General features: G+C 50.9%; 1 long non-coding RNA gene across 1 annotated transcript in view; it reads left to right on the top strand.

Annotated features, from left to right (window-relative positions):
* The window catches only part of LOC133506001 (uncharacterized), a 29,623-nt gene that overhangs the window by 3,567 nt on the left and 15,880 nt on the right, over positions 1-10,176 (top strand). Inside the window, exon 2 of the long non-coding RNA XR_009796380.1 lies at positions 1,633-1,804. This is a non-coding gene — a long non-coding RNA (uncharacterized LOC133506001). The remainder of the gene's footprint in view (positions 1-1,632; positions 1,805-10,176) is intronic.

Genomic DNA, 10,176 nt, shown 5'->3' with positions numbered 1-10,176 from the left:
CACGTAGTCAGTCGTACTGTACCAGAGCCGGACCGAGGAAGTCCTTGCGCCTTTGAAGGGGTCGGACATCGCCTGAGGGAGCGAGGAACAAAGTCCGGCGGAAGAGACGAAGATGGTCAAGCCCGGCTGGCTGTTTCCCTTTATCAAGGCTGCGAACCCAAAGTAGAATTCGCAATCCGGGACGCGTTTTCTGGTCCTTAGCTTAGAAATGGAAGGCCAATCAGATTGACTCGGTTAGAGAAGAGTCACTGCACCCCATAAAAAGTTGGCACCCCTCAGCGTGGAAAAGAAAGAAAGGCCCTTTGCGCTATTCCAGGAAATGCACTCATTCCATAATGCAATTACTGTACGCGCGAAGCATTTGAGTCCGTATCTGCGGTTGCTACGGACAACAAAGCGCAACTCCCACGTCCTCGAGCGCCGGCAGCAGAACAATTTGTGCGAGACAAAAGCGGCGCAACAACTTTGGCACGTGGCCGCCGTCGCTGGTTCCGGTAGCCCAGTCAAAGTTGCCTTGCGGATGTCAAATCAGAAGCGGTTCCGAATTTCGCACAGCCTTCGAATCATTCCGATGGTCGCCGGCTGACAATTGCCGATCACAATCGAAAACGACCCAACCCAAAAAGGGCCTCAGTGAGAGTTTTATGCGTTTGCTGCACACTCAATATATATATATAAAAAAAAAAAAAAGGAACAAGCGTGTTTCGGAGCCTGAAAATGAAATCATCTCGAAAAAGAATGGAACCAAAATAAGAATGCGCGCTCAGGATAGTTTTTATTGTTCTCCAGCTGTGACCAACAGCGTCGGACATGCAGACAAAAGATAAAGCAGCGGCGCCTCATCTGGGGACTTTTTCCCTCGCCAGCTGCTGCATTAGCCTGACACGCACCCCCACCCCCCAGTACCCGTGGGGCTCAGGGACTGGAGTGCAAACAGTGAAAATTCATGGTTAATTGACGCCCCCCCCCCCCCCAAAAAAAAAAAATAAATAAAAAAAAAATCTTGAAGTGTTTTGGGGGGGTCGGCCCCCCTCCCGATTTAAAAAAAACAACCTAAAAACAACTCTGTGGGAGCGCTGCACCTGAAAGTTCTTTGCGTCTTTCCACGGTGGTTGTGCGGATGGACGACTACGACGGCCCACAATGCACTGCTCCGTCCAGCACTCGTCTCGGAGCTCCACACGTGCACCCGCTAATCCTTTTGGGTTTTGCAATCAAGTGGAGGTAAGATGAATGGAACAGCCCCCCGTCCCCCGTCCCCCGTCCCCCGTCCCTCCTATGGAGTTATTTGGTGAACTGTGCTCATGCGCGCAAAGTACGCTTTTGTGAGTTCATGTGCACAAGTAGTTTGTTCAATATGTGTAGCCATGTAGTACGTCGTATGTTGCCCTTTATGAAATGGAGGGATTTCCCCCCCCCCCGTCCCCATTGGAAGGTGTGTTTTGTCCTCGCCTCCTCCCTCCACATTCTCAGCTCAAAGCTCCTCGAGGGTCTTCCTCGCTCCGTGTTCTTAAGAACCAACGGATCGTTCCAGGCTCGGCGTGGCCCGCCTGCCTAATCGAAGCCACATGCCAGCAGCGCCGTTTCTGCTCCGTCATCGGTGCTGATCTCAAATCTCTCTCGTCTTCTTAGCAGACCTGCCAAAAGGAATTCTGCCTCTGTCTGGTCCCTCAACGAGATGCCACAGCGAGGGGAAAGGAGGATGTCGTCACCCATTCTGCCCTCCGCGCCCACGTGGGCGTACTCGCGTGCTCGAGCTCATCCGTGCAGATGTTCCGCGATCTCGGCTAGAGACCGTATGTATGTACGTACCTGCGTATGCATTGACGAGATACTGACAAATTGAATTTGAGACATCCAGTATGTGGTATTGAAAATAATCTCGAGATTCTCGAGGAAATCAATCGGAAAATCTTGCATTGGGTCGAGGTCGGGTCTCGAGTCCGCTTCTTCCGCACCAAACTCATCCAAGCGCGAAGCCTAAAAATTGTCAAAAAGTCTGCCCGTGAAATGAAGAATCTTAGAGAGGAACGGAGGCCTCAGTTGGATTCGGAGTAGAAGTATCGCGAGCCGAGTCGACGTGCAGGATTTGTTTTTCTTTTCTTTCTTTTTCATCACGCCTTCTTATTTCCTCCGCTGCCGGCATGATCCCGAGCCGCGACAAATCCGTCAGGCGGGTCTTCACCAGATAAGAAAAAGAAAAAGGAGATGGGCTGCGTCGTCCCACTCGGAGCTGGGAAAGGACCGCTGACGGACGCGATCGTTATTACGCGCGGCGAGCCGATTTACGATTGGCGGTTTTCCTAAAGCGCTTTGGCTGCGCGAGTGTGAAAAGAAGAACATAAAGTTCATTCTTCACCTTGAATTGTAGCAATTTCTTGAAGAGTTGAGCAGAGACTGTAGTGAGGCCAATTCTGGGCTCTGATTTCGCATATATTACACGCCCGCACACTCTACACTCAGCCAATGACCTCATCCTTTCTTTAATAGCACAAGTGTGAAATATGTGAACATTACAGCAGACCTACCATGAATTCTGGCTTCAGCATACGCTTTACTTGTGAACTTTTTGCAAGATTGGATTTGCAGAGTCCTTTAAGGTGGGGTTTTTTTTTTTTTCATTTTTGATGGCCACGCCCAGTTTGTGCAGTAAAGCGCAAGAACGAGTTCAAGCGGCAACGAAAGCAAAACTGTGAGCAAACGATGGCCGCGGTTCTCGCAAAGGCGTTCATCAAAAATGGTGCAGAGGTTTTATTCGTTTTTAACGAGTCTAAGCCTGCCCGTCACGATTACATATTTCAACGTGAAAAAAAAAACCTGATAGGAGATCCTTCCAAATCCACTTATTAAAGATGAAATGCCGACGTAAAGGTAACGTGAGGTCAGGTCATGAAAATGTGCAATCCAAGCTGGAGCCGTGAAAAAGCCGAGCCTCGCGCTTCATCCCCAGCGGCGACGACCTGGAGCAACAACTTTGATGGGCCAGGAAGTTTTCATCCAACAGAATTAACGTCGGGGTTCGGGCACGACTCGCTGAAGACTTGCACAGCTGTCAACATGGCTGTACATTTTTACCATTGTGTGATTGCCCGACCATCGACGGTCCACATCAAGTCTTCTGCTATTCGTGTGAACTTCCCATTGGACGACGCAAGCGCTCGCCAGACGGACGTCTTGCACTTTCTCATAGTCGGCCCGATACATTTGTTGCGTGTTAAACCCCCGAAAAGGCCAGATGAGGTCTCTTATTAAACGAGGATGGGGAAAATCAACAACAAGAACAAGAAGGCCTCCACTTCTGAGAAATATCACAGCATTGAATCGGAATCCCTGGCCTTGTTTTGGCCAGCCAGCAACCGTGCAGTCCATCTTTCATTGAATGGAACGTCGCACTTAAATGTCATCGCAACGTCAAGGCCCGTCTCGTGGAGGAGCAGAGCGAACATTCGCTGCGGCTTCTCTCGACGAGTCAGTCGCGTGATCGGTGCCGACCTGGAGCCCGGTTCGTACTCGCCCTGTGATTGACTGGCGACCGGTTCGGGGCCGAGTCTGTCCCGCGCTCCTCGAACGGCCGGATGGAAGTGAGAATCGCCAAAGGTCCTGCAAGAGAGAGCCGTGACTGGAAATGCCAACGTGTAAGACGGGACAAACGCCTCGTCTCAATCCTCGTCTCTTTGGTATTGTCCATGAAATCAGTCGAGAGATTCCAAAGCCAACATTCGGATTCTGTCAACAGCACATCTGGAGCTGGTGGAGACGGACGATGACTCTGTAACCTCCCTCAAGTGACACCAAACCTGAAAATATATGACAGTGGCTGAGGGAAATCGGAGCTCAACTCTGCCCAGAAATGCGGCTTCTTGGAGCGTCACGCAGCGGTTGGCTGAGATTTTGCAAGGAAGTTCTGGACCAGTGGTTCCGGCGAAGCATTCCCAGGGTTTCGACTGAGGACGAGTTCCGCAGCGCGTCCCTAAAAGGGTGGGGTTTACATTCCCATTCAAGGGAATTCACACAAGTGTTCTGACAATACATCGGAATTTGCTTCATCAAGTTCACTTTTTGTTTTGCCAACCCCAAAGCTTGTGAGATGACTTCCGAACATTTGAAAAAAGAAAGCCTTGCGAAATGGCTTTTAGGCAGGAAGCGCACTTGTTGCAGAGGCTCCCGTCTTGTCCGTGGTCTACTTGTACAGGCGTAATAGTTGATGGTTCCCATGGTGATTGTGTTTAAATTGTGTCCGGAAGAGAGGACGCTGAAGAGTTTGTCTTGGATCTAAGCGGGTCGCTCAGTGACAACGGAGGGCAAATCCCGACCCGTTTCCATCACGCCGCTGAAGTTGTTTTCCCCGGGCCTTAACCCCGAGAGTCCGAACGCCGAACGAAGATCCCCGCCCTACATCGACTACGATACATTTGAATCCACGCATAATAAACTTTAGCGGAGTGGATTGGCGGATTTACGGAATGCCAGCGCTTTACCCGAATGGATTAATTCGCGAGTCCGATTGGAGGAAAAACAAATACCCAGTCATAATTTTCACGTTTTGACTGAAAACGAATCAAAGTAGAGATTTTATAGATGGCGTCCGATGGCCCCGAGGAAGCAGGCGGATGTTCGTGGCAGGCTCCGACCGCAAGATACGAAGTTGATAAAGTTATGCAACCGTCATTTGACACCTCGGGGCAGAGGATCGATGACCGCTAAGCCAGATACTGCCAGTTTAGCTGGTAGATGTCGTAAGAAGCGGATGTCGCCAGCCAGCCAGCGCGCATTTACGGCACCGACACTTGCCTGATCAGACCCCGGCCGTCGTGCGCAAAGGGATCCTGGTTCAAAGCCGTTGTTAAAATGCGCTTGCCGAAACACACCGGCTGTCATTTTATGGTGCTCTGCCCAAACTCCGTGAAAAAAAAAAAAAAAAAACAAAACTGCGACCGGGACCTAACCAGGGCCTTTTTTTTTTTTGGAAATAATCAAATTGGAGTTTTCATTTGCCGGGCGAACGTCTCGAATAAATAATAGAAATAGCGGTCGTCCGAGCGGTAACGATTGGATCGCGATCCGCACGTCGAAGGAAATAGTCATTGGGAATTTAGACGGCGAGTCGATAAAAGTGACAAATGACAAATTGGCCTCTCGATCACTCACACGGACCGGACTGGTACGTTCTTGATGACATCGGCGGTCGAACGGCCCACTAGATTACGAAGCGTCTCCGGCCGAGTCTTGTCTTCTGGGGTCTGGCTCTGCCGTGTTTGTATTTGCGTCGGGACTTGACAGCACGTCTGATTACAGTCGACTCGACATTTCTTTCTTATCAGTCTGCAACTCTTGTGTGTTGAGAGTGTTGGCTCACGGACGCCATCCCAAATCCGTGATCCGAATTTGGGCAACATCAGCAAGTTGTGACATTGGATATTGTTTTCTTTTGAGTTGACTTGAGTGCGGTCGCTATCGAGGACTTCCTTTGGAAGCGTTGTGACCAACGCCGGCCAAAAGGTGGTTGACTCGAAGTCCGCGGACCAAACGCGGGTTTTCGCTTCGTGCGTGCGGACGGAGCTCAGTTGGAAAAGCAACAGCGGCGGGGAAACACCCCATCCATGAAGCAACAAGAAAGCTAACCAACATCTGGAAAAGAAAACATCAGCTGTTTGTCAACACCGGCACCGCTCGGCTAACGGAAAAGTTGGAGTCATAACATGCTTACGCTTTCCCCTCATTTGCAGTTTAGCATGAATCATTTCACCACGCGGAGGTCAAGAACCCGACCGACGGGCACAATCGGGAGAAGCCTACGACCGCACGTGGGCCCCGTCTCGGGCTGACGCGCGATCTGAGAACGCTCACCCGTTGTGGACCTGGACCGTATCTCAACTGTGACTGTTCCGTTGCACGTTAGGACAATTGTCGTCCTAAGGCATCGGTCGTACTTGAGTGGAGACTTGGGAGAGGAATCTGTTGCGGAAGTCGTTCGTAAGCAGAAATGCATTTTCAACGTAAATAGCCCAAAGATAAGCGGGGGTCGGCTCCGGCACTCCCCGTGAGGATAAGTGGCTCGAATAATGGATGGATAGAGATGTTAGCTGCAGTATATAGCGCACTTCTCGCATGAAGTCAGCTGGGATGGGCTCCAACACGCCATTCACGGTTGGCTCATCGGTACGCTGCGGCACGGATGTGTTGCGTTGACAGACGGACGGACTGACAGACGGGGGAGCTGGATCGCATGAACAGACACGACCATCAGCCAAAAACCCAACGCCTGACATAAGAGTCTTCCAGGTGTCCGTCGCGCTACGGCATGAACCTTCTACCTGGAGTCGGCCGAGCTTTCAAAGCTCCGACGCTCTGCAACCCGTCACGCTCGGTCGGCTTCTCGCTTCCCGAGTTTCCCGTCATTTGGCCTTCGTTCTTGTTAGTCCGTCGTTTGTTCGTACTCGTGTTCAAAGGCGGCGCCGTGCGAACTTGGCCAATGGAGCTGCTTCTGATACCAAGGTCTGAACGACTTTCAATCTTTTTTGGTGTTTTCTTTTGCTTTGGCCCTGTAGCTCAGTGGTTAGAGCACTGGTTTGGTAAACCAGGGGTTGTGGGTTCGTATCCCACTGGGGCCTCAACTCCCTGAGAAGGGTTGCGTCAGGAAGGGCATCCGGCGTAAAAATTGTGCCAAATATATATGTGCGGTCATCTGAGATGACACGCTGTGGCGACCCCGAAAGGGACAAGCTGAAAGAAACTTACTCTTTTGCTTTGGTTGTGCCACTCTTTGGAACACAGGCAACCTCGGCAAAGGATATAAAGAGAATAATGACAATAATAATAGAATCACAAAGTGAAATCTTAAAATACTCCCTTCGCCTTGGCACGTCTCATCCGGGAGGTGCCGAGTTTGATTCCCTTTCGTTGTTTGAAGCTATTTGAGATGAGAGAAGCGCAAGATAAAGACAAATCAAAGCGGTACGTCACTCGTTGTCATAGTTACAGTGGTTTTTTTCTCCACGTACTATCATCAGCGGTTAACTTTTTTTCACGTGCATGGACATTAAAATTGACTTGAAATATTGCCCTTAGAAATGACTGGAACGCTTTTTTTTTTTTTTTTCTTTTCTCATTTGAACCCGATCCACAGTTTTACAGAATGGACTGCATTTGAGGTGAAAAGTTCCATGATAGCGCATTTGTTTTACCGGATTGATCTATATCGCGTAAAACCTCCCCACCCCTCCCAAAAAGCCGTCTAATTACAGTATTCAAATTGCTTTTTGTCAGCGTTCCCGCCACCGTGGTTGTTTATGTTTTGCAGTTGCTCAGAGAGCAGATTTACGGCGAAGATGTGGCACCGAAAAGGGAAGACTGCAACCGAGCGTTCCGTCCTGCCTTCCTGCCTTCCTTCCAGAGAAATCGGCGTTCGGTTGCGTTCTGAGCCTCGTTCATCAATGTTTGGACTGGCAACGTCGGCGGTTTATCTGCGACGGACTCTACGACGGATACTGTGCGCAGAAAAAAAAAACCGGACCGGCGCGCACAAAAATTGTCGACTCGCTCACGGCCGTCCGTTTTCAACACGTTGAACCGTCTCGGTATGTCTTACGTAAACGTGTACGTCTTGGTCTGACCGTATTGGAAGTGATCAGCGGTGGTAAATTCAGCCTTTTGCTGCCTTCCCTCTCTTTTTGTTTCGAAGCTGTGCCAATCTTGATTAGCGTCCGTAGAGCGAGCAAAAGGGGTGCGTCCACTGGCACTTGTTGCGTATGGGTCATGACTTCACGGTCTTTGTGAGAAAGGAAGGGGGAGTTTTCTGTAACGTTGTCCTGGACGACGCACGCGACGTCTGGGAAAGCTTTTCCAAATGTCACTATTGCGGCTCACGAGGGAGAAGCGAGTTCAACAAGTGGAAGTGAGAAAAGTCCCGAGGTGGGACGGAGAGGTCAGCGTCCACCGCTTTCAGATTCTTCTCCTTCTGCAAGCGGTCATTTCCTCGCTGCTGACGGATGCTTTGACAAAAGCGGCTGCGAACGCGCAGTCACCTGGGCGGGGGCACGCGGGGGCGACACCGCATCCACGCGCACACCACGCAGGTCAACGAGGAGGTCAGCCAGAGGTTCCGCTGAGTGTTTCTTGAAGATGGATTGCGTCAGCCACACACAATTTCACCGTTTGACCAAATAAAGCCACCGCGCGTCCTAATCGCGGCCTAAAATAACAGTTTGAAACTGCGGACTGGTTTGCAAATAGGGACACTGGCACATTTGTCACTGGAATAGCAACAAAGAAAAAGGCGTAAAGGATGGATGGATGGTAAAGAATTGAAATTCCACCCGAAACACAGTTCGTCAGAGGAGCGTCTCAACTGCGGAACTCGCGCGAGAAGCGTGTCTGCGACGATCCGACGGTACACTTTGTTGCTTGTGGATGTTGCTGTCGGGTTTTTTTTTTTGTTTGTTTGTTTTTTTGGGTGGAAAAGCTGCCGGGTGTCCGCTGGATATTGCTCCACACGATGAAATGGGAAAACAGAGCCGACCGTGGCCGGCTCCCGTTTCACGGCGAAGGTTGACGGGACGGCTGTGAAATTGGGTATGTCGATGATCATCAAATATGCAAATGATTCACGTGAGGCGACGGAGCGCCCGCATCAGCCGACACAAGTGACGCTAGACCGAAGGCTTTGAAAATGCTCAGCCGGGTCTTTGATGTCCGACGTTGAACGGGAGCTCGGCTCCTTTCGGGGAGGAGGAATTTTCAAAGCGGGCTCACCATCCGTGGGCACATCTCTTTGCCACGCTGTGTGACAATTTGAGGGCGTCCTTGGTTTCAAAGTTGGGCCACTCGTAGAGTTCTACTCTCCAGGGTCACATGAGAAGCTCTCGCTTTGAGCACCTTGTTGAGGTGACGATGTGAGTTGTCGCCTTCAGCAAGACTCTACAAGTGTCCTTCCCTTTCCTCGCAGTGCCCTTTTGCTCCCCTTGTCACTAGTTATCGGCCTTCAAGTCCAGCTGCGGCGTCTTTCTGCCGGGAGCTGCGACACGCGTGTCACGCCCGTGTCGTGCCGATGTGACGCTCGACACGCTGGCTGACAAATGTGCCTCTTCATCCTGAGCGCTAATAAGTCATTAGTCAGAGCACATTGGCACATCATTTTACCCTGGAGCGGAACTTTGCGGCTGCAGCGGTTGACACTCGAAAACGTTGTTTCATCATAACTCTTGGAGGAACCTGCAGCTGTTTGCTTTGTCAATGCCGGCTTTGCCCTGTAATTCTTTCTATTACCAGCTCAAAAATAATGAGGCTCACCGCTGGTAACCTTCCCGTTTTCCCTTTTAATGAACTCGGCCTGGCAAGCTTCATCCAATAAATTCGCCAAGTTACATCCGAATCGCTAACTGATTTCACCTCACCGACAGCTGCGTTTTTCTCTCCTTTTCCCAGCAATGGGAACACTTGTTGTTGTTGTTGTTTACTGACTTTTGAAATAATGAGCTTCACTGTCCGCCCGCGAGTTCGGTCTGCGAAACTGTCAAAAGTGACGCAGTCCCAACGAGACGATTTTCCAACCAACACGGCAGACACTCTTTATTTTTTCAAGTGGTTGGTGCTCGTTATTTTTCTGAAGATTTGCCCATGACATTTTTTCCCCCTGTCATCTGCAATATGATACGATAAGTTTTCTCAAGCTCACGCACCAGCCCAGGTTCCTTCCCTGGCAGAGAGGCGGCGCTCCACCTTCCCGGAGCCACCTTTCCGTGGGCAGGGATGGGACCTCCGAGGTCCCCGCCTTCAGCCGGGCTCGGCTCCAGAGAATGGCGGAGGGGGTGACACGCGTCTGGGTGAAAGAAAACATTTTCCGGTGATGAATCTTTGAGCGTAATTTGGCCGGTCCCTCCCCTAGGACCCGTTCGCCACGGGCGAAGCGTCCGACGGCCCAGGCCCCGGTACGACGAGGACACACCAACGCCCCCACCGCAACATGGTGACGGCTCAAGGAGGGGCTTTCTACGGATTCTGTACCTTCGTGCGTGCAAACTCAAACGTCAACCAGACTTATCAAAGTGAAGTTGGTGTCTCGCGTGTTATCCAAGCGACCCAAATGCAGGACTCCGACACGGGGACACGATTGTGCTCTTTTTGGTTTTGATGGCGTCACTCAAAGGACGCGAGCATGCCACAGTCAGAGCAGAGCCC

Source organism: Syngnathoides biaculeatus, chromosome 9, assembly GCF_019802595.1.
Source record: "Syngnathoides biaculeatus isolate LvHL_M chromosome 9, ASM1980259v1, whole genome shotgun sequence".
NCBI classification, from domain to species: domain Eukaryota; kingdom Metazoa; phylum Chordata; class Actinopteri; order Syngnathiformes; family Syngnathidae; genus Syngnathoides; species Syngnathoides biaculeatus.
This window is presented reverse-complemented; position numbering and strand designations above follow the sequence as displayed.